General features: G+C 41.9%; 1 protein-coding gene and 1 long non-coding RNA gene across 2 annotated transcripts in view; one reads left to right on the forward strand and one right to left on the reverse strand.

Moving 5' to 3' along the window:
- The window catches only part of spoon (spoonbill), a 357164-nt gene that overhangs the window by 188972 nt on the left and 142427 nt on the right, over positions 1-25765 (reverse strand). The gene's annotated exons all lie outside the window — the stretch shown is intronic.
- The window catches only part of LOC136864692 (uncharacterized), a 161975-nt gene that overhangs the window by 57621 nt on the left and 78589 nt on the right, over positions 1-25765 (forward strand). Inside the window, exon 2 of the long non-coding RNA XR_010859356.2 lies at positions 2270-2346. This is a non-coding gene — a long non-coding RNA (uncharacterized lncRNA). The remainder of the gene's footprint in view (positions 1-2269; positions 2347-25765) is intronic.

A 25765-nucleotide genomic window follows, 5' to 3' on the forward strand; every position in this document is an offset into this window, starting at 1 on the left:
TCATTCCAACAGTTGAAACGAACAAAAATCGACGAGTTGGTTTCCGGAGCATAATGCAGGCCAGCACTTGAATGACCGTGAAACTTATCGCAACACTAGTCATAACCAGTCGTAGGACACAGGTGATGATCCACCGCATTGATAAATATTATCAGTCCCTTAATGCTCAAATATACAAAATACATAACACAGCCTTTCCCCTCCAGTGGGAACATGCTATATGCATAAAAACGGACTTTTGTTTTCCAGCAGTGATCAATATTAGCAACTCACATTCTAAATGAAAGTATTACATCAGATGAATACACGCAGAACAGTTTAGTTTGCATAATACACTCTAAAATTTACTTCAGCATGTCATCCATACATTTTCTGTGAATGCTGAAGTCTGGTTGAACTATTTGTTGGGTAATACTTATCGCAGAGCAGTGTTTTGTAGCTTTAAATGAGGACAAGTTATGCAACAAATTCGACTCAATTAGAAGAGGAATGACTGATAAATACATAAACATCGACTTTGGTACCCAATGTAACAGCGAAAAAAAAATTATAATTTAGCAATATACCTTTATACCTGTTTTTAAATTGTGTATTACTGCACACAGAAATACACCTTAGCTGTGTGAAAAATATCTAATTTCTTCTTTAAAGAAATGTAAACAGGAATTGCTGATTTCAGATTAATTTTCGAAATTTTAGCATATTTAATTTTTTTAATCAGTTCTGTTTCATTTATGCCACAATGACTTCGTCCGTACTGGAAATATGCTGATACGGGCCCACCAGAACGGACACCACAACCAGACTTTAAATGCAACAAGAAAACACAAGCCTCGTATGAATTCCCTCACATTTCAAGCACCCGTGACTCAGAAATAAAGTGGTAAAGTTCAGCAAAAATAATTTGTACAGTGCCAGTGGCTGCACGGTTCAAAAACGTAGATATTGCTTGCATTCGGGAGATTCCTTTCGAACACCACTGTCGGCATCCCTTAAGATGGCTTTCCGTAGTTTCCCATTTTCACACCAGGAAAATGCTGGGGCTGTACCTTAATTAAAGCTATGTTCACTTTCTTCACACTCCTAGCCCTTTCGTATCCCACCGTCGCCTTAACACCTGTCTGTTCACACTGTCTAGCCTTGCATCTAGTAACCTGCCACTGGCGTGACTGACGATAGCCTAATCTATAGGCTATAGCCTACATCATCGGGTGAAAGATGATTCGTTGCAGATTGTGCGATGTACTGTTTTTGTAGCGTAAAAGTACGCTAACATGAAATATGCCGAGCTGAGTGGCTCAGACGGTTGAGGCGCTGGCCTTCTGACATATTAATGTCTTTGATCCCAACTTGGCAGGTTCGATCCTGGCTCAGCCCGATGATATTGAAGATGCTCAAATACACCAGCCTGGTGTCGGCAGATTTACTGCCACGTTAAAGAACTCCTGCGCGACTAAATTCCGGCACCTCGGCGTCTCCGAAAACCGTAAAAGTAGTTAGTGGAACGTAAAACCAATAACATTATTATTATTAACATGACATACAGCGGCCCCGCGGTATAGGGATAGCGTACCAGCCTCTCACACGGAGGCCCTGGGTTCGATTCCCGGGCAGGTGTGGGACTTTTACTAGGACATGAGGTGTGGCTCGAGGTCCACTCAACCTATTTGATTAAAATTGAGGAGCTCTCTGGCGGTGATATGACGACCCCGGTCTAGAAAACCAAGAATAACGACCGAGAGGATTCGTCGTACTGTCCATACGTCATCTTGTAATCTGCGGGTCTTCGGGCTGAACAGCGGTCGCTTGATAGGCCAAGGCCCATCAGGGATGTAGCGCCATGGGGTTTGTTTTTGTTATTGTGGCTATATGCGTTAATGTTCGCCCCTCTATTCTCTACTCGAGTTTAAAACCTGACCGGTTCATTTCAAATTATAGCGAACCAAACAGGAATGGAACGACTCTTCATCGGGGTATTCGGTATGTTCTACCAATATCATTCTCGTATTACTTACTACTATTCTCCTTATTCATGTCATTAAAACTCGACAACCTAAGAACAGATTGGTGTCAGGTAGAGCTACCAGTCGTATTATTTACTTTGCCTTCTTTCTTAAAAACACAAACTGGATATTTTCAAACGATCATTATGTGATAAATTTTCAAATTAAATATGTAGGTGTGTAGACGGGGAAACATTTATGATTTCTATCTGCAACTGCGATGACTGTACTGTATGGTAGGTATAACATGATTTTCTTCGTTTCAGACCTTGCCCCAAGGCTTAAGGCAATACCAAACCACTTCTGGAGAAGCTACGCAAACCACTCAAGACAGCTAGCAAAGGTAATCAAACTTGGTTTCACACTACTTCTACCCAAGTGTCAATATTTTTACGAAGTAAATTATAATTTTTTATTCTTCAAAATTAACGCACCACATTTCTTAAAACAGCCAATTTTTCCTCTACACCTCTTTTATTTTTACAGTGTATTGCTAAACCCTTCAGGCACGCACTGTCACTTCTCTATATAATCTCCGTCACTTACAACTTGCCTTTGCTGGCAGGACCTAGTGTTTACACTGCACTATGTCTTCTGGTATACGGTAGAGCAATTTTGTTACTTTCATAGATCTGTCTCTGTCTTATCCTTGGCTTTGACAATATGAAAGTGACCGAGGTATGAGCGATGCTGGTAATGCCAATCCTTATGCAGCCAGTCCCTGCTATGAATGGTGTGAAAATGTTGCTCGTAGAGTCGGTTGGTGTATGAATTTCAGTGGGCTTGGCAGACTGATATGTAATAGCAACTCTGGCTCGGTGAAGAAAGCAACGGGAAACTACCTCACTCCTCATTTCCCTAGTACGTCTCTTCAGTGATGCCTAGGCCATCTATGACAGCTGATGGCAGAGCTGTTGAGGATTCCACCAGCGGCATCGCTGACGGACTGAATACTTTCAACTGCCGTACGCCACTTCGAAACGAGCGAGTGTATGCCTGCTCGGTAAAGTCTGGTTCGGCACGACGGCACGTCTTATTATCTTTTTCCCTTTTTTACAATTTGTTTCACATCGCACCGACATAGATAGGCGACGACGGGATGGTAAAGTGCTGGGAGTGGAAAGGAAGCGGCCGTGGCCTTAATTACGGTACAGCCCTAGCATTTGTCTGTTGTGAAAATGGGAGACCACGGAAAGCCATCTTCAGGGCTGCCGACAGAGGAGTTCGAACCCACCATCTCCCGAATGGAATCTCACAGCTGCGCGCCCCTAACCGCACGCCCAACTTGCTCTGTATTTTTTTCTATTAAAACGTTTAAGAGTTTTACTTGAGCTTTAATGTTGTGATCATAAGCCATGGGATCTCCATTTTTTATGTGGAATTCGACCCATAGGACGTGACGTTTCGTTTCGTAACTCCCACATGCACTGGCCGGTAATCAAACCGACACTGCCTAGATGAGAAGCGAGCAGCGATGTCACTGGGACTGTTTGTATTATCCCCTATTTTATCCCATTTTCCTGCGCGGTCAGATGTTGTGTAGGAGATTTGGCAAAGCTATACGGCCGGATACCCTTCCTGACGCCAACTGTTAGAGGAGAAATGCTGCGTGTTAATATGGTGGTGGTGAGTGTCGTGTCTTGTTGAAGACGACAGAAATACTCAGTCCCCGAGCCATAGGAATGCATTTGTTAATGTAATAATCCCTGGCCCGGACGGAACCGGGGTGTGAAGGAAGGCTAGAACGCTAGCCCATCAGCTATGCAGCCAGACAATTGTGTTATCATTATGATATTATTTATTAATAGGCTGGCCACCCCGAGCAGCGGCACGTTATTCCGGCGAGTATGCTGCGACTGGATGGTGAGTGGTCTGAATCCCACTGCCGGTCGTCTTGAAGATACTGTTCCGTGGTAACCCATGTTCACCTTCAGGGTACATATAAGGGGCAGGAATCACTATCACTGAAATAAGCCAAGTTATGATTAATGTCATACTGTTAAATAATTACCGAACGTTCATTACGTTTGTTAGGGTTAGAGCGTGAAGTTATGCCCTGTACTGTCACAAAACTCGGTCAGTGCACTAGTACTAGTCGTTCTCTGGAAATAGGATATGCATGTTGTTACTGTTTTTGTTCATAGTGGTCGCTCGACCTTGAAGATACAAAAGCACGCCGCAACACCTGCACACGTACCCCAGCAGCCTAATCAGTAGCTATCGCCAGCCGCTGCGTCGCAATTCTTGCAATTCCCAAAAAAACTACTTTTCTCAAAAACTGTGCAAGCTACAGACCTGAAATTTGCGACACTGTAATCCCCTCCCCAAGATTTATTATATGTGTTAATTTGTTTCATCAGTTAGCTTCCATCGTGTATGGTATATTCAGTAATTTTTTTTTATTTTTTTTTCATCAATATGCAGAGTCCCTGCCATGAACATCTTGTCAGAAGGTATATTCAACCGCACAAATATTGGCCATCGCAGAAGATGACATTGTGCAATTGGTAGGATTCTAAGTATCATATATTCGGCCACCGGCTATCCAGAGTTTACGAATATCCTCGCGTTTCGAGAATGCATAAAATTAAACAATTCCTTGCCGGCCAGTTTTTGTGCAGTTGAGTAAATATAATATTTCATTATGAAGTTGCAAATGTGGACGACGACTGGCTCTGTAGCTTCGACAGGGTCGTGCTCACGTCACTGGCACTTGGGAAACGCCGAGAGGTTTAGTTCTCCTTAGAAAATCAAGTAAGCAGTAAGAGTCACAGATAAGAGAACTCAAGATTAAGATAAAATAACAGATTGCATATACTGATGTTAAACAAACACATTTAAAGTTAATATTGATCAATCATAATTTATTTTTCTCATTAACGGGAACACATCTGAGTACTGGCTTCAGCCTATTTAATCCTCATCATCTTATCGCTTCAAAGATAACAGTCACAAATAGAAGATACAGACCGGGAGCATGTTTCAGTTTTGAACAATATGTCTTATTTCACAAGGGAGAGCACAGTGCGGAAGCTTAGCTTTCAGGAATTTTGTGCAAACAGCACACATGATACAGTTTAGCAGAGGAGTATTAGCCAGCACCAGCAATGTGACCAGTTCAGCTTTCGTTCATTAGTCAAATAGACAGATATAATTGCTTTAGTTTACCGGATATCCAGCTATCTATATTTAACACCATCTAATGGGTAGTGACCCGGTCTTGAAAGCCAAGAATAACGGCCGAGAGGATTCGTCATGCTGACCACACGACACCTCGTAATCTGCAGGCCTTCGGGCTGGGCAGCGATCGCTTCGTAGGCCAAGGCCCTTCATGGGCTGTAGTGCTATGGGGAAAAAAAGGGTAGTGAAGTTTCTGATCCGCCTTAAAAAAAGAGATCAGTAACCAACGGCTTTCTAAAACTACTAGTCGCAGCAATAGCTGCAAACAAATACTAAAAATGAAACTGATGATATAGGATGTGTGAGAAAAGTAACGGAAAATATATTTGCCTTTACAGTTACACTGTCGTTGTGGCTGTACATACGGAATATTTTAACCTTGGCAATTTATAGCATTTTCACAACGAATTCTGTACGCAAGACTTGAATCTATCACATAAAGCTGGCCGTATAGTGCTCGGCAATTTTCAGTAAGAAGTAAATCTGAAATGTACTTATGAATCATCACCTGAATTTTAAAACAGTAAGGACCTAATCATGGAATGTGGCTACGGTTAGCAGGGAAGGATGCAAAGGACACCGCACGATTATTCTGCCTTATATGGTTTATGAAATCATTTTCATGCAGCATCATACCTTTTAAGTACGTCGTTTATTGAGGTTGTGGGAAATACACCAAAACATTGTGACAACGCGAATTAAAATGTGCATTTACCATTTCCGCAACTAAATGTCGTGTTTGACAGTACATACAGATTTCATTTAATAACTCTACACTGAATAATTCAATCTAAGTTTCATAATTAAGGACTTTTTGAAATATAGATTATCTTAAGATGGATTTCTTTATGTTTCTCGCTTATTAGAACCAACGTGGAGCAACAACTAACATTCTGGAATTCTGGTGATAACTTGATTTCATAGAGCTATCTATCGGACTAACATAGAAAGATCTGCATAGATAACTTTCACAGAGCCCTCTACCGGGCTGGCATACAAAGATCAGCGGAGACAACTTTCATAAACCCAAGCATCGTATTATATAAATAAATGACTGTTTTAGGCAAATAAAGGACTTAATGAAATTAATATTTTTCTAGTAATCCTGAGATGGAGAACTTATTTTTAAAATGTATAACATATAGGCGTTAGCGTTGCGGTTTTCTTACATTATTGTGTTACTCGTTCAAATGATATATATAGAATACTAGCAAGATACCCGTGCTTCGCTACGGTATTATACTGAAATTTATAATTGAATGCTTATTGTTTTAGATATATAATCCGCCGAAATTCGCGATCTGACTCGTTTTCTGCGAGAATCCTCCAAAATTCCCGATCTGACTCGTTTTCTATTATTTTACAGCACGTTTCCTCCCATTTTTCAATATTCCTTTCCAGCAATCGATTTCGTACTTCCCGGGCTAGGCTCAGGTATTCCTCCTGGTCAGTTGGGTCCGTAAATCTTTGCCATATTTTCCTTTAATCATTTTTAATATGGATAAAATCCTTTAGGAGATCCGGCGTGGTGTCATATTGGGTGATTTGGCGGCACTGAACCCGCGGTCGGACTGCATTCTTAGTCATTACCCGTCCAGGAGCCGTCACCAGCGTGGTCCGCACATTTGACGACGGTCCGGAACATTATTATTATTATTATTATTATTATTATTATTATTATTATTATTATTATTATTATTATTATTATGTGTTGCTGGACTGGCTGATGACAGGGAAAACCGGAGTATTCGGAGAAAAACCTGTCCCGCCTCCGTTTTGTCCAGCACGAGTGTCACATGGAGTGACCGGGATTTGAACCACGGAACCCAGCTGTGAGAGGCCGGCGCGGTGCCGCCTGAGCAGCGGAGGATCCTTATAAATACATTAATAACAGTAAAATCAATTGGTCTCACCTCCTTCTACACCCCACCGCCGTTAAGTTTATTTACCGCCATCCCCCCTTCCCCACAAAAAAATTAAAAGAAGGCTTGTTTCTTTATGTTTAAGGGAGATTCCAAACACCAATGTTCACGTCTATTACCTTCAGTTTTGAGATATAAGTATCCCCATAAAAGTAATTTACTTTTTTCACTTCATTTCACACTACTCCCCCCCCCCCAAATGAACTTTCCCGAAAAAATACTTGTTTCTTTAATAGTAAAGGATCTTCTAAATACCAATTATCACGACTCTAACTTCTTCAGTTTTTGATTTATGTGTCCTCTTGAAAGGAATTCAACTCCTTTACACTCCCGCCCTCCAAGATGGTTTCCCGCCCAAAACGAGTTTTTCTTTGTTTTTAAAGGAGATCCAAATACGAATTTTCACATCTGTAATAACTTTAGTTTTTATTAGATGTATGTATTCTCATACAATTAAGCCAATTAATTTTTCAATTCTTTCACCCCCCCCCCCGCTTCATGGATTTTAAGAGAATACGTGTATTTTTACTTTTAAAGCAGATTGAAAATATCAAATTTCACGTCTGTAAAATCTTTATTTTTTATATATCAGTAGCCTAATTAAAAGAATTCAACACCATTTTCAGTCACTTTTACCCCCCCCTCCACCCAGGTGATATTTCCGAAAACTAAAAATACACGTTTCTTTATGTTTAATAGAGATAAAAAATACCATTTTTCACTTCTGCAACATGTTAAGTTTTTTTAGATATACTGTAAAAATTCTCATTTTAAAATTTCACCCCTTTTGAGTTCCCCTTAAGTGGAGTTTCCAAAAAAAATCACCTATATTTCTTTACATTTACAGGAGATTTACACCCACTCTTTACGTCTGTAACATTTTACGTTTCAAAGATATTCTGTAGATATAGTCTTTCAAAAAATTCACCCCAATTTGTCACTCCTGTTTAACCGCCATTAATTGGATTTTCCAAAAATTAAAAAATGCGTGTTTCTTTTTTTTAAAGGAGATCCCATATACAAATTTTCTGTAATATCTTTCGTTTCTGACATATATGTATCCTCATTAAAGGCATTCAACCCATTTTTCACCCTTTTACACCCCTCCTATTGGGATTTACAGGAAACAAAAAAAAAAATATGTGTTCCTTTATTTTTAGAGGAGATTCTAACTACCAATGTTTACATCTGTAAATTTTAAAGTTTTAAGATGTAGACACACTCATTTTAAAAAATTCACCCCCCTTTTCACCCCCAATATTTGGATTTTCCAAAAACGAAAAAATACGTGTTTCTTTACTTTTAAAGTAGATCCCAAATACCAATTTTCAAGTCTGTAATATCTTCAGGTTCTGAAATATAAGTAGACTCATGAAAAGCATTCGACCCCTTCTTCAACCTTTTCCACCCTTCCTATTAGGATTTTCCGAAAACAAAATATACATGTTTCTTTATTTTTAAAGGAGATTCTAAATACCAATTTTCACATCTATAACCTTTAAAAGTTTTGAGATATAGATACACTCATTTTAAAATATTACCCCCTTTTCACCCCCTCCCTTAATTGGATTTTCCAGAAACAAAAAATACGTGTTTCTGTATTTTTAAAGGAGATCCCAAACACCGATTTTCAGGTCTGTAATATCTTCCGTTTCTGAGATATAAGTAGCCTCATTAAAGGCATTCAACCCTTTTTCCACCCCTTTTCACTCCTCCTATTGCGATTTTCCGAAAACAAAAAATACGTGTTTCTTTATTTTTAATGAAGATTCTAAATACCAGTTTTTACATCTGCAAACTTAAAATGTTTGGAGATATAGATTCACTCATTTTAAAAATTCACCCCCTTTTCACCCTCCCATTAATTGGATTTTCCAAAAACAAAAAAATACGTGTTTCTTTATTTTTAAAAGAGATCAAAAGTACCAATTTTCAGATCTGTAATATCTTCAGTTTCTGAGATATAAGTACCGGTATCCTGATTGAAGTCATTCAACCCATTTTTCCCCCATTTTCACCCTTTTCCATCCCTCTTACTGGGGTTTTCAGAAAACAAAAAAATACGTGTATCCTTATTTTAAAAGAAGATACTAAATACCAATTTTTACATCTGTAAACTTTTAAAGTTTTGAGATATAGATACACTCTTTTTAAAATTTCACCCCCCTTTTCACCCCCTTAGCGACGGAATATACAAAAATCCTCTCTTAGCGAGCACCTACATCTTAATATGAATACACCCCCAAAATTTCCTTTCTTTATGTCCAGTAGTTTTGGCTCGGCGATGATGAATCAGTCAGTCAGTCAGTCAGTCAGGACAAGTTATTTTATATATATAGATTGGTACGCATTCATTTTCCTAATATGCAAATAACGAATGTCTGGCTTCATTCCAGTGTTACTTGTCTCATTTCATGGTTTGATGTAGTGGTCTGCGCTCTACTGTTCACATTTTGCGCCTCCATGTATCCTGAGATTCGCTCAAATAAGAAGTAATTGATGTAAATACTAAAACATTAAACACGGCCATACAGGAATACACATAATGGTATCTGACTATCGGTATAGGGCCATATTTGGTCATCATCCTCATGTACAGAGATTGCATAGTACTAATCCTGGGACTGTATCTTTATTAAGACTGCGGCCGCTGCCTTCCCAATAAAAGCCCTTTAACTATACCATTGCCACCATAAGGCCTCTATGAGTTGCTACGACGAAAGACAAATATCAGAAAACAATTATCTAAGAAATATACGGCTTTCTGATTGATAAACAGAAGACTGAGTGTTCTCAGCCCAATCCATAAGGCCTACTCCTGCAGGAACAATGATGTTAAGGACTGCTTTAGTTGAGTACAGTTAGTGGTATTTGTAAAACGGCAAAAATTAAAGATGTGGTAGACCTCATTTCACAGATTCCCAGCGAGAGGATCGTCCGTCACGAAAAATAACACGTGATGCCTTACAAACAAATAATTTGTTAAATTTAGTGGTACATGGACGGGAACTTGAAGAGTAGTCTTTGTAAATCTATTATCTCTGTTACGTATCGACTCCATAGGTTTAAATTCACCATAAACATAGAATGGAGTCTTCGTTTTCAGACTGTTCTGCATAGCAACAGCTAATGAGCTCTCGCGACGTTCATGAAGTTTCAACCATTGCTGCTGTATGTAATAGGGACTGTGTGTTCATCACTGTTGGCATTTGTAACGTAACGAACATATGCGTTTTGCACCCTCTGCAGTTTGATGTTCAAAGTTTCAGATGCATCGTTATATACGACGGAACTATAGTAAATGATTGGGAATATCAGTATTTGAACAAGTAGCATTCGCATGTAAGATGTGTACATGAAACGTTATGTTTCAAAATGTGCATGGATGACACAACTATAATGATCACATTTGACGTAAGATCAGACCAGGATAAGGCTCTGTCGACAATTAGGTTAGACCTAGATTGTTAAGGTGTCACTGTAAGAGATATACACTGACTGACAGAGCAAATGCAACACCAAGAAGGAGTGGTTCGAAAGGGATGAAAGTTGGGGAAAAAACAGAGACGGCACGGACGAATAATTGATATTTATTTCAAACCGATATGCAGGTTACACAATGCGCACGGCATCGACTCAGTAGGATGTAGGACCACCGCGAGCGGCGATGCACGCAGAAGCACGTCGAGGTACAGAGTCAATAAGAGTGCGGATGGTGTCCTGAGGGATGGTTCTCCATTCTCTGTCAACCATTTGCCACAGTTGGTCGTCCGTACGAGGCTGGGGCAGAGTTTGCAAACGGCGTCCAATGAGATCCCACACGTGTTCGATTGGTGAGAGATCCGGAGAGTACGCTGGCCACGGCAGCATCTGTACACCTCGTAGAGCCTGTTGGGAGATGCGAGCAGTGTGTGGGCGGGCATTATCCTGCTGAAACAGAGCATTGGGCAGCCCCTGAAGGTACGGGAGTGCCACCGGCCGCATCACATGCTGCACGTAGCGGTGGGCATTTAACGTGCCTTGAATACGCACTAGAGGTGACGTGGAATCATACGCAATAGCGCCCCAAACCATGATGCCGCGTTGTCTAGCGGTAGGGCGCTCCACAGTTACTGCCGGATTTGACCTTTCTCCACGCCGACGCCACACTCGTCTGCGGTGACTATCACTGACAGAACAGAAGCGTGACTCATCGGAGAACACGACGTTCCGCCATTCCCTCATCCAAGTCGCTCTAGCCCGGCACCATGCCAGGCGTGCACGTCTATGCTGTGGAGTCAATGGTAGTCTTCTGAGCGGACGCCGGGAGTGCAGGCCTCTTTCAACCAATCGACGGGAAATTGTTCTGGTCGATATTGGAACAGCCAGGGTGTCTTGCACATGCTGAAGAATGGCGGTTGACGTGGCGTGCGGGGCTGCCACCGCTTGGCGGCGGATGCGCCGATCCTCGCGTGCTGACGTCACTCGGGCTGCGCCTGGACCCCTCGCACGTGCCACATGTCCCTGCGCCAACCATCTTCGCCACAGGCGCTGCACCGTGGACACATCCCTATGGGTATCGGCTGCGATTTGACGAAGCGACCAACCTGCCCTTCTCAGCCCGATCACCATACCCCTCGTAAAGTCGTCTGTCTGCTGGAAATGCCTCCGTTGACGGCGGCCTGGCATTCTTAGCTATACACGTGTCCTGTGGCACACGACAACACGTTCTACAATGACTGTCGGCTGAGAAATCACGGTACGAATTGGGCCATTCGCCAACGCCGTGTCCCATTTATCGTTCGCTACGTGCGCAGCACAGCGGCGCATTTCACATCATGAGCATACCTCAGTGACGTCAGTCTACCCTGCAATTGGCATAAAGTTCTGACCACTCCGTCTTGGTGTTGCATTTGCTCTGTCAGTCAGTGTATGTGTCTAGAATTTTATCACTGACAGGGATTTGAGATAAATAGTTTTCTAGAGTCTTGCGCAGCCTATGAAAACAAGCCGGTTCTTAGCCACATTTATTTGGAGGTTATGTTTTACGCTCCAGTCGATCAATCAAAAGATGCCATGATTAAAGTGCTTTATACAAAAAGGTGCGTTAGTGGGACTAAAGTGGAAGTAAGTTTGTAAGTCATCAGCGTACATGTGGCACTGCTTTTAAAGATCTTGGAGATGTCATTAATAAAAACAGAAAAGCATAATGGACGAAGGACTGATCCTTGTGGTACGCTACATTTTACTGATTCCCAGATAGAGGATCGTCCATCACGAAAAATTACTCTTATTCCATGAAACAGACATGATTCAAACAACGACAAAGCACACTGTGAGAAGCCAACTGACTTAAGCTTAGCAAGGAACAACTCGTGGTTAACAGAGTCAAATGCCTTAGGGAAATCAAAAAGACATAAGACAGTAAGCAGCCTCGTTTTGGAGGCCGCGCGTATATCATCTGTAACTTTCAGTAGAGTAGTGGTAGCACTACGGCTCTTCTTGAAGTCAGATATTCACATATTTGCTTATGAAATATCCTTTCTATTGTCCTATTAAGTGCGCAAATGATCCTGATGGGACTTAAAATGGCTACAGATTGCAGGTGGTCGTACAATGACACGCTTCCATTCTGAGGGAGTGGCAGTAAATAAGGTTGGATTGAATGGACGACACTCGAGGTTACAAGCGTTGAGCACATCACGTATATTTTCGCTTTCAAACCCCCCAGTGCCGAACCGAACACTATCACCACCCACAACGAAAATATATTTATAGTAATTAATTACATGAGGATGCATATCTCATTCAGGAATGTATCCATGAAACCAACTTTAGGTGGACGATATAACAGCGAAAATAATTTTAGTGTCTGAAAAGGTTATATCAAGAATTACAGACTCAGGTTTCTTACTGTACTCTCCAGGAGATTTGCCAAGTACACTGTATTTTAAACCATTCTTCAAGTGAACTGCCACACCACCAGCGGCTCTGTTTATTCTACCATTACGGAAAATAGCATACCCTTCGCGACAGATGACAGTATCTGGTACTGAAGGCTTAAGAAATGTTTCACTGACTGCGATAACATCGAAGGGACTGTTGCCGAAAATATGCCGGAACAGCAGGCTAGAATGAAAGAGTTTAGAAATATAAACTGCCTTAACGAGTCGAAAATCAAAAGCACTACTAATAAAATAAGGAAAAATATGTGAATAGGTCAGTGACTGTACTTCCATTATGTCGTCCTGTAAGTTGAGCAAAGGGCGTAGTCAGAGCAGTACTGTGTGAGGAAAGAAGAAAGACAAGTGAAGATTATAAGTTTCATGTATCGGAGAATCGGGCTCAGAACGTCTAGGGCAACTGTCTCGTACAGTATATTGAGTGTAACTTAAGACTGTCGGACCATATTTATAGCGGTAGTGTTTGTATTGTTGTGTCTGTAATTAACTGGTGCTAGAAATGGCTAAGAAGCAGTCGTGGCCTATATGTGAGACATCACGCGTGATTCCCCACAAGGTAAAGTAGCAAACCAAGAAAAACTACTTCGAGGATGTCCGAGTGTGGGATTTTAAACTACTACTCATCTCAACTTAATTACCTGGGGCTGAGTAGAACCAGTTCTAGTCCCTCAAATCAGTTTTCAATACGTGGTACAGCCAGGAACCGACACGGAGACATCGGGTGGAAAGATACTGCACTAATCCCTAAATAGTGGCGATGGATAGAGGCAGTCTCTAAACTGGACATCGATGATTATTATTATTATTATTATTATTATTATTATTATTATTATTATTATTATTATTATTATTATTATTATTTATTAATATTAGGGAATATCATCACCACATGATAATGATAACAATAATTATTATAGTATTATATCATTATTATTATCACCATTTTCATGAGATGATATTATTATTCATTTCGTTTCGGCCAGCTATAGACCACGTCATTAGAAATGTCTCTTCCTAGGGCTTCAATATTTGCCTAGTACTCTCGCATTCGTTTCTGGGGGTTTTCCTCCCTCCCCAAAGTTCCTAGCGTGCTTGAAGTTTCTTCTTAAACAGGTCATGTTTCAGAACGCCCTTATGTTTCATCCCCGTCTCTTGCAGATTTCTTTCAAGGCCTCCTTGGTTTTCTTGTCCTGAAAGTAGGTAAAGATCCGGTTGGTCAGTCTGGGCTCATTCGTGTCACGTGTCCATAAAAGGCGATCCTCCTTTTCTGAATCGTGTCCATCACCTTTTTTCACCTTTATCTTTGCTGGGGCCGAATAATTTTCTCAAAATATTGCTTTCCTTCTCTTTCTTTCTTTCTATATTTGGACTCTAGTTTCTCGATCATACCTTTCTTGTTTATTGTAAGGTGCATAAGGCCTTCAGTAGGCGTTCTTCGATATTGATCTTATCCATTCGCCTGGGTATTTAAGCTTCCCTGCCCATTTGATTTTTCCCCATTTCCACCTCTAGTTCTCGGGGAGCCGCCTTGAAATGCGCATAAACTCCGTTTTTCAAACGAGATCTTCGGTGCTTGAGTTGGTTGATTCACCGAGCTCTATAGCTGCAGTCGCTTAAGTGCGGCCAGTATCCAGTATTCGGGAGATAGTAGGTTCGAATCCCACTGTGGGCAGCCCTGAAAATGGTTTTCCATGCTTTCCCATTTTCACACCAAGCAAATGCTGGGGCTGTACCTTAATTAAGGCCACGGCCGCATCCTTCCCACTCCTAGACCTTTCCTGTCTCATCGTCGCCATAAGACCTATCTGTGTCGGTGCGACGTAAAGCAACTAGCAAAAAAAAGTTGGTTGATTTGATTTGCGGAGTGTTTTAAGGGAATAAGGAAAAAATGTGAGATCATCTGCAAAGGCTAGACAGTCAATTGGAAGGTTCACGCCCTAGTAGCCCAGCTTCTCCCCGCATCTGCCCCTTCGTTACTAATTTCTTTAAGCCAATCGCGAACGACTTTCTCGAAAACATACAGTATAATGTAGAAATGGAAGAGCAAGGGTGATAGGCCCATCTACTTGTGTACCTACCGTCGTAATTTCGAAAGCGTCTGAAATCTCTCCACCTGAAGTTCATTTTCGAGATGGTGTGATCAGAGTCTGTTGGATGGTCGCTCTTGTTTTTATGTTTAAGCCATATTCTTTTGATTTCTTCTTTCATGGGTGGGGATGAATCTGAGTGGACATGTGTAGTGTCCTCAAAAGTGAACGCAAAGTTCTCAGCCTTGGAGTTGAGGAGGAATCAAAGTATTTGCCAGGATCTGGAAATTGTCCTTGTCAGTGTGAGCTACTTTGCCACCAGTGTGCTTGGACTACAAGCTTGGGTGGTTATGCGTATTTGCCGTAATTGCGTTTGAAGGTTGTCCTGTGTGTTGTTTTTCTGGAAACTGTGCTCTAGCAGTACCATATGCTTTTCTGTCGAAAACACGTTTCATTCCGCAATTTCTTGCCTCCAGAAAGATTGCCATGTTCAATTGGTTCCACCGAGCTCGATAGCTGCAGTCGCTTAAGTGCGGCCAGTATCCAGTATTCGGGAGATAGTAGGTTCGAACCCCACTGTCGGCAGCCCTGAAGATGGTTTTCCATGGTTTCCCATTTTCACACCAGGCAAATGCTGGGGCTGTACCTTAATTAAGGCCACGGCCGCTTCCTTCCCACTCCTAGCCCTTCCCAGTCCCATCGTCGCCAAAAGACCTATCTGCATCGGTGCGATGTAAAGCAACTAGTAAGTAAGTACACAAAAAATAGAATCTCTATTAACAAACGGCTGAATGCCATTTAGGATTGGCGTATAGATTCATTGAAGAATAAAGAATATCTTCCACGAAAGTCATGACATGAAATGCAAACGCTGACTTCCTCATCAACCGTAAGGAGTAATCATAACTTCCCATAAGGATCGGCAATACCGTTTAAACGTATCCCAACATTTCGACAATCGACAGAGATCAAAAAGGCATCATAACTTTGTTAGAATTTGCGATTTGTCTGTATTCCAAATAACGCCAAATACATATATATGTTTTTTAATAATTTGCTTTACGTCGCACCGGCACAGACACATCTTATAACGACGATGGGATAGGAAAGGGCTAGGAGTGGGAAGGAAGCGGCCGTGGCCTTAATGAAGGTACAGACTCGACATTTGCCTGGTGTGAATAAGGGAAACCACGGAAAACCTTTTTCTGGGCTGCCGACATTGGGATTCGAACCCACTATCTCCTAAATGCAAGCTGACAGCTACGTGCTCCAAACCACGCGGCCACTCGCTCGGCGGCCCAATAATCCGTCTCCAGTTTCTTATGGAAAGAATTTCGTTCTTGAAACAAACAGTTATAGCATAGGTGTTAGTAGTACACTGTGTGCTTCATGAATGGTGAGATAAGAGATTGATATGTTTACACGAGTATTTTTTGACGTTTGAAGTTCAAATCACAGGCATAAGATAGCATCTTGTTCTAAATAATACAAAGAAATGCAGCTTCCCACACGGTTGGCTTGAATTCGATTTCATACTCCGCCACAAATTCAAGACTAGTTTGAGTGTGTAGGTGCACTCAGCCTTGAGAACTCAATTAAGACAAAAATTCGGTTCAAATTCTACTGTCGAAGTCTGAGAAGCGGTTCTCTGTGGTTTCCATCTCTTGTCTTACTTCTATATCAAATCGAAGCAAGAGTGGCAACAAATAGGCCATGGCCACTTCCTTTCTAATTAGAAGCCAAATTAGGTATAAACTGATACACCGGCAAAATGAGGACATATACCACAACCACATATGTCAGGGATGGGAAATCTTTTAAAGCTAGCGTGTCATTTAAGGTCTTGTTTATTACTTTTCACTGTGCCATCGGGTATTTTCCTTAAAATAATTTCATTTTGCAAACATCACTGAAAATTACATTTCAAAAACAGGTAATTTTACAAATATTTTTGCTTTAACCTAATGAATTTTGTAAAAAAAAAAATATATATATATATGGCCATATTGTGACACACTTCTTTATTAAAGCGTAATGTTAAAATATGCTACGTTGCTGGATTTTCGACCTGTTTATTACATTTTATAAACATTAAAATATGTTAGTATGTTGTGTTACGTGCCACAGAAGTCTTGTTCGCGTGTCACCTAGTGGCATGCGTGTCATAGGTTCGCCATCCCTGACATAGGTCATCAGGCTTCATAAACACTTAAGTATACGGGGCTATTGAATATGACATCCGAAGAACCTAACACGAAGTAATCAATGTATCTATCTATGCTTTTAGAATCTGTTGTACCGGGCGAGTTGGCCGTGCGCATAGAGGCGCGCGGCTGTGAGCTTGCATCCGGGAGATAGTAGGTTCGAATCCCACTATCGGCAGCCCTGAAAATGGTTTTCCGTGGTTTCCCATTTTCACACCAGGAAAATGCTGGGGCTATACCTTAATTAAGGCCACGGCCGCTTCCTTCCAACTCCTAGGCCTTTCCTATCCCATCGTCGCCATAAGACCTATCTGTGTCGGCGCGACGTAAAGCCCCTAGCAAAAAAAAAAAAAAAATCTGTTGTACTTAAATTTCAGGATCGTAAATAGGTGTTTAACAGTGTCTGCAAAGCGGTAGGCATAGTATGCAAGGAACCGTTTGTTCTAGCATAAACACCAGAGGTTATTTCATATTATAAAGAGAGTAAAATCAAGCAAGGCCACGACAATGAACTAGAAATCATGCATGATTACGACCAGTTTAGCAACAATGCCTTATACAGGTATTGCAACGTACAACACAACAGTGAAAGAATTCGCATGATATGCATATGTGCGTGCTAAAACCTAATGCCACTAAAGTACTAACACTGACGCCGGGCACACATCGTAAATACTAACAGCGTATCAAGAATTCCAAGGCAAGGTCAGTTAGGGTTACAACAAAGTAGACTACGATAAGGTTAACATAACGTCCAAGTTCGTTAGTGGCGCACTAGTTCGCGATAAGTTAGAGGCAGAAATTCCAGGGTAAGGTTATGCACACTGAAGGTCATGAACAGAAACTGAGAAGTAATCAGCCTTAATGAGAATGGACACATTCCATCCTCGATGCCACGACAATGAAGATGCTATTAGAAGAATTGTTCCTATAAATGATTCGGGTTCGAATATGATTCACACTGAAACCGAGTAGTTTACAGCAATGAATTAATCCGATAAGCTAGTTTAATTCTCACGCCTTTTGCAAGAAATCATGGGCTTAAAACTTGATGCTCTGAAGAACATTTCATTGTACTATAAGAGTGATCCACTTTGTAAGATCTTTTAAGGAAGACACTTAAGACACATGCACAAGACTTTGAACTTGGACTACTCTTAGCTCGTTTTTCTCACTCTTACAGATCAGTTCACGTGTTTACTGGAATAAACAACAACCTTACCATTACCAATGGAAAAGTCCGACTCGTTGGCTGAATGGTCAGCGTACTGGCCTTTGGTTCAGAGGGTCCCGGGTTCGATTCCCGGCCGAGTCGGGGATTTTAACCTTCATTGGTTAATTCCAATGGCTCGGGGGCTGGGTGTTTGTGATGTCCCCAACATCCCTGCAACTCACACACCAAACATAACACTATCCTCCACCACAATAACACGCAGTTACCTACACATGGCAGATGCCGCCCACCCTCATCGGAGGGTCTGCCTTACAAGGACTGCACTCGGCTAGAAATAGCCACACGAAATTAAAATTAACCAATGGAAAACATTTTTCAGTTGAAACTTTATCTATTCACACACAGTTCTGGAAGTTGCGAACCGAGAGAGTGGGAGTGCGTTTTGGGTCAAGTAGATGTGAGTTTGCATTCGGAAGATAATGGGTTTGAACCCAACTGTCGGCAACCTTAGAGATGGTTTTCCGTGTTTTCCAAATTTCACACCAGGCAAATGCTGGGGCGGTACCTTAATCAAGGTCACGTTCGATTCCATCCCACTCCTAGCCCGTTCATGTTCCATGGTCGACATAAGCCCTGTCTGTGTTGGTGCGACGTAGTAGAAGAATTTGCGACTTGTACGTCACTTAGCAGTTGTTTATTTCAGGTAACGTGATAAGCTGATAAGACATAAACTGTATAGGGAAATTATCACGTTTCGTATATTTACTGTACTAATTATAAACTTTCGGAGCTTTTTGTTGGCCATCTGTACTGTATGTTCCAGCTAGTTCCAGAATTCATTGTTATGGGTCTAAATCAGAGGTGGTCACGCTGGGCATTTCGTCCTGCGGGCGCCCAGCACTGTAAACGGGCGGACAGGCAGGCGATAAGCGTATGCTATTCAGTCACAGTGACGTGGTTACGTCACAAGCCGTGAAGTTGGGCGAAGTTCTCCCAGTCACTCTCGATCCGGCTCCATGGCTAAATGGTTAGCGTGCTGGCTTTTGGTCACAGGGGTCACGGGTTCCATTCCCGGCAGGGTCGGGAATTTTAACCTTAATTGGTTAATTTCGCTGGCATGGGGCTGGGTGTTTGTGTCGTCTTCATCATCATTTCATCCTCATCACGACGCGCAGGTCGCCTACGGGAGTCAATTCAAAAAAGACCTGCACCTGGCGAGCCGAACTTGTCCTCGGACACTCCCGGCACTAAAAGCCATACGACCGAGCTCGACAGCTGCAGTCGCTAAGTGTTGCCAGTATCCAGTAATCGGGAGATAGTGGGTTCGAACCCCACTGTCGGCAGCCCTGAAAATGGTTTTCCGTGGTTTCCCATTTTTACACCAGGCAAATGCTGGGGCTGTACCTTAATTAAGGCCACGGCCGCTTCCTTCCCACTCCTAGGCCTTTTCCATCCAATCGTCGCCATAAGACCTATCTGTGTCGGTGCGACGTAAAGCAAATAGCAAAAAAAAAAAAAAAAAAAAAAAGCCATATGCCATTTCAAAATTTCACGGCGGCAATACACGAGTTTGAAATGAAAAAAAAAAGTAATGAAAGAAAGAGGACAGAAATCCACGTCATTTTCAATCCACGTTGTAAGAATAAGTTATTTATGTTCAATACAGTTTATGTATTTTGACCGGATACAAAAAAGAGTTTTGGCCTAAAAGCTCAAATATATTTGTAATGTACGTAATGAATTACAATTTACACAACTGCATTTTAAGAGGGTCCGCCTCTGTGCTGTAGTGGTTAGTGTGATTAGGATTAGCTGCCACCCACGGAGGCCCGGGTTCGATTCCCGGCTCTGCCACGAAATTTGAAAAGTGGTACGAGGGCTGGAACGGGGTCCACTCAGTCTCGAGAGGTCAACTGGGTTCGATTCCCACCTCAACCATCCTGGAAGTGGTTTTCCGTGATTTCCCACTTCTCCTCCAGGCAAATGCCGGGATAGTACCTAACTTAAGGCCACGGCCGCTTCTTTCCCTCTTCCTTGTCCATCCCTTCCAATCTTCCCTTCCCCCCGCAAGGCCCCTGTTCAGCTTAGCAGGTGAGGCCGCCTGGGCGAGGTACTGGTCATCCTCCCCAGTTGTATCCCCGACCCAGAGTCTGAAGCTCCAGGACACTGCCCTTGAGGTGGTAGAGGTGGAATCCCTCGTTGAGTCCGACGGAAAAACCGGAAGGTAAACAGATGAAGAAGAAGAAGAAGAAGCATTTTAAGAGGTGCTTTAGAAGCATTTCTAATATAATACAGAGTTAAGGTGGATAAGCTGTTGCTTGTGGTTGCTTGGATTTTAATTATCTGATAAACTCAACAACAATTCAATCATGGTTACCGGGAATAACATCGGTTAGGTTATTTATTTGAAGGCATACTGTATATCTATTTGGTAGATACATTTACACTGTTACTGTACTTTAGGGCCGATGACCTTCGATGTTAGGCCCCTTAAAACAACAAGCATCATCATCAGTTACTGTACTTTAATCGTGGATAGTAAATATCTATGTAAATCGTTGTTTGTACGCTTAAAGTCTGTACCTCTGTAAAAATTGTAACACAGAAAATATACCGTGTTAGTTTTCTTTGAATGTACAAATATTAGAAAATAAAAATTGTTTACATCGAGCGCAGTATAAATCAAACCGGAATATCTTGAAAAGTACGGTTTTCTTGCGATTATAGCGGGGTTTTCCCCTTAATTACTGTACCCCATTCAGTATTTCACTGGATAATGGAGGCGAGATTCGTAACGAGAATCGAACGTCACTGTTCCCTTCCCTGCAAAGTGTGTTCGCTTTCTCGCTTCACCGTGACGTATTCTTGCTGCGTAAGCTGCCCACATTTACACACGTCAGCCCGGCCGCACTGGGCTAGCCTCAACGGGCGCCCAGCTGAGCACCTCTGGTCTATATTGCCAAAATGTCGTTCAAATGAGACACGTATCAGCATATTAACTGGCATGTTTTAAAATGTCATTTAACAGCAACTCTTGGACAAAATAAATATTAACTGCATAACGTGGCAGACGTGTGTGTGCGTAATACTGTATGTGAGGAACTACACCAACACAAGAACGCTTTTCTGTTTTGTAGTGGTTTGAGGTCGCATTAACATGTGGAGGGTTTTCTGCAACGCAAAGATGAGAAAGGACTAGGACAGGAAACGAAGCGGTCGTGGTCTTCTAAAATAAGGTACAACCCCAGCATTTGCTGGAGTAAAAACGGGAAACCACGGGTTGCCCACTATCTCCCGAATGCAAGCTCGCAACTACGTGACATGAACAGCGTAGCCAACTTGCTCGGTGCGAGCAGAAATTAAAACAACAATTAAATACTGGAATAGCTCCTAAGCGTTGGTGCGTTAGTGAGATAGGCTGAACATAAGATACCGAGTGGTACAGCTGCCCCTATTCACTCCGTTCTATGCACCCCGCAGATTATAGCCTAACCTAAAAACATTAACCTTGGCTACTCACCGCGATGCCTGGTCTTACTACGCTTTCTATAATTCGTTCATTCGTGTCAACGAAATCAGCAATTCCGAATGATTGTGAAGAATTCTGTTTCATAGAAACTTCATGTACAGAGAATAAATATGATGGCTGAATGACTAGAAGTAGTGTTGATATAACGTTGACAAACGGCAGCTCGTGATAGGCGAGCTTGAAGAGGACATCGGTGCTCGTTAGTCGGAGGTTCGAGTGTGATATAGGTCGATTTTTTATTTCGTTATTAAATGTTCGTGTGAGTCGCGTTGTTGAAGACAAATCTATTCATGATCAGTTCTCATGTTGCAGGTACTCCTATGTTCTTAAAAGAGCTGTTTGCAGTAAAATAAGCTATTACCGACAGAGGTGCAATGGGCTTGTGCATGGCAATTCGATTAATGAAGGAAATGTTCAAACTGACCACCTCCTTCGTTAATGTATATCTGAGTACGGTAGAAGTGAGTCATTCTTGCTTGTTGCAGCGTATGTGGTGGAACCTGCCTGCACTTTGTTTCATGTGCCCTGCGTATGAAGTCCAGTCGTCCTTCGAGTCGAACGTGCGCAGTTGTTTGGTTGAATGGGTGTCATAATACTGACAATATGTGCAGTGCGCTTCATTCGCCGTAGTCGTCTGCCATATAAAAATCGCATATATTTATTCCTTTCTGATGTACATGCTTTCTTTCTAAGGGTGAAAAGTGACTTTTGAGACTTAAGGACGCCTAAGCCAACCAGGCTACAGAGAAAACCAACTAAGGGCGCCAAAGCCAACCAGGCTACAGTGAAAACCAACAAGTACCTAAACCTTAAGGAAGTTAAACCTTAACTACGAATGCCTTTACGTGCCAGTAAATCTACCGACACGAGGCTGACGTATTTGAGCACCTTCAAATACCACCGGACTGAGCCAGGATCGAACCTGCCAAGTTGGGGTCAGAAGGCCAGTGCCTCAACCGTCCGATCCACTCAACCCGGCCCTGATAATTTTAGTAATACGCCTACTGAGAAGGAAACAATGTGAATCACACACTCGGATCTTCTCGACTCCTCCCGCCCTTATGCATTTATACATGTACAGTACTGACACTATTGAAAGCCGGGCTGAGTGGCTCAGACGCTTGAGTCGCTGGCCTTCTGACCCCAACTTGACAGGTTCGATCCTGGCTCAGTCCGGTGGTATTTGAAGGTACTCGTGTCGGTATATTTACTGGCACGTAATATAACTCATGCTGTACTAAGTTCTGGCACCTCGGTGTCTCCGAAAACCGTAAAAGCAGTTATCTAGTGGGACGTAAAGCAAATAACATTATTAATAACACTACTGAAAATGTCTACACTCTTTAGCCAGCCTCTGGCTTGGGTTTATAAATCATGTGGCAACAAAGGTGAATCAAAACTGCGGTATGCACAATGCTACGAAGTTCTCGCAAGCTTCCATCAAAATAAATTACAATGGTACTCATGACTAAAGTCCGGCACCTCGGCGACTAACAAATGCTGGGTATGTTTGTGTATGCATACGCAGTGGCGAAAGGTATGAATCGGTACAATGCTTAATTATCATGGAGTCACTGGCTTCAAACTAAGTGATAAAAATCTGAATTCACTGTAAAAAAAAAAATCCGTAACCGCGAAATTTCTTAAATAACTAAATCGATGGAAGATATGCAAATGATTAATGTTTCATGTTATGGCGCATGCCGAAACGTTGTGCTCTTCGTGTGGTTTATATGAACAGTTCGCAGAAAAACGTATGCAATGTGGCACGCTCAATACTTACTAAGGGTGATCCATTGGTACGTCTAGAAGACGAGGAAACATTAATACGAACTGACGGAGTATGAGAGAGGTCGCATAATCGAGATGCGAGAAAACCTACTCACCTTCATAACAGCGAACGTTATTTTCGAAGTACTTAGTAATAATGCCGTACGCATGGTGTAGGGGTAGCGTGCCTGCCTCTTACCCGGAGGCCCCGGGTTCGATTCCCGGCCATGCCAAGGATTTTTACCTGGTTCTGAGGGCTGGTTCGAGGTGCACTCAGCCTATGTGATTACAATCGAGGAGCTATATGACGGTGAGATTGCGGCCCCAGTCTAGAAAGCCAAGAATAACGGCCGAGAGGATTCGTCGTGCTGACCACATGGCACCTCGTGATCTGCAGGCCTTCGGATTGAGCAGCGGTCGCTTGGAAGTCCAAGGACCTTCGGGGCTGTTGTGCCATCCCAGCGGAAACTAAGTCTGCCTTTTCTGTTTTACTTTTTTGAGCCACATGCTTCCAGTCTTGTAGCTTTTGATGAGTGAAATATTATTCTTAATAATAATAATATTTTAACAAAACATGACTCAGATAAGAATTAAGTACGCCGGGCTGAGATAGCGGTAGAGCGCTGGTATCATCGTATTGGGCTAGATTGTAGATAGAAACATCAACCTCTAGGCGCGTTCTTAATTCCTCCATTGGCCCAGGACATGTCGAAACAAACAGTCAAATCTGTCTCTGTTGACGAAATTTTTTCACATAAGGGTTGAGACATCTTTGTTTACATCTTCAGGTAGCCACATACAGACCGCATTCGAATCTCGGAAGCACCTCGTAATTCGGACGCTCTTGTCACATGGGCGTCAGTGAAATTAAAATGCACTTTTCATCCGAAAACAATGAGTGTTGCACCATTCTGCATAGCGAAGCAAATCTGAAGCGTCTTAAAATTAATTGGAGGACAGTGCGGCAATATAATATATGGGTGTAATACATATGAATCGAATCTATAGCTGACATTTGTGATTACAAAAATGACCTCAACGAAACACAGACCATTATCGAGAGTGAAATGAAGAATCAAGATGCTAAATAAAGGAAGCAGATGTGTCCCTTTGTGACAGATATTAATATTACCGGTATCTAACGAGAAGTGCACCCCACTTCGAGGTTGGAAAAGCATACCGTAGTTGATATAATTGGAAGCATGACTTAACGCGTAATTCGCATGCTTTAATATTAGTTGCTACAGGAAAAACTAGTGCACAGGACGACGATGGAAAGTTTACCTGCGAAACCCACCTTCTTCTGAATAGGAGAACGAGCTATAGGAGATAAACGTTATATTTCACGAAGTGATCAATGTCAGAATTGAGGCGCTCAGAATACAAGTGGTTTAAGTCAAAATATTATTGCTTTTTAGAACAGAGGCGTATTATACTCTCCAGTATGGATCTTTTTCAGAGGACTACTGAATGAAGTTCATAGCTGAGCTGTTTGTCTCCAGGTGGCAAAACTTTACATGACCACTGAAGCAGCTATTTATTACATCAGAATACAAGTGAAGCAAGGGTAATCATTACTATGTACAGAGAAGAGTGTTCAGAAGAAAATGAAGGCAAGTTTTAAAACGTGTAAAAACGATTGTATTTACTAATTATACCATTTACGTATGTGATTTTAGGATTAAATAACCCGTAATAAGAGCAAGAAACGCAGAGAGCGGGAAGATAAATAAAAGAAAGAATCTTCAAAATACTGGACCTATACAAACAGAAAATCCTTTTAAAATTGAACAATTCATCGATGGCACGTGTAGAATGTGTTTCCGGATAGCCGCAGAAAAATATTTAGGTTGCCCAGCATGAACACAGAGCTAAGCGTGAAGTAAAATAATTTTGTATAGTGATATAAAGTGAATTTCTGTAGTGTTTCTCTTGGATTATAGGTGAAGTTTTCGTGGGTTCTGTACCTTTCTTCATGAACATAACATGTGTTATACGTCGTACGAATAATTTC

This window comes from Anabrus simplex, chromosome 2 (assembly GCF_040414725.1).
Source record: "Anabrus simplex isolate iqAnaSimp1 chromosome 2, ASM4041472v1, whole genome shotgun sequence".
NCBI lineage: Eukaryota > Metazoa > Arthropoda > Insecta > Orthoptera > Tettigoniidae > Anabrus > Anabrus simplex.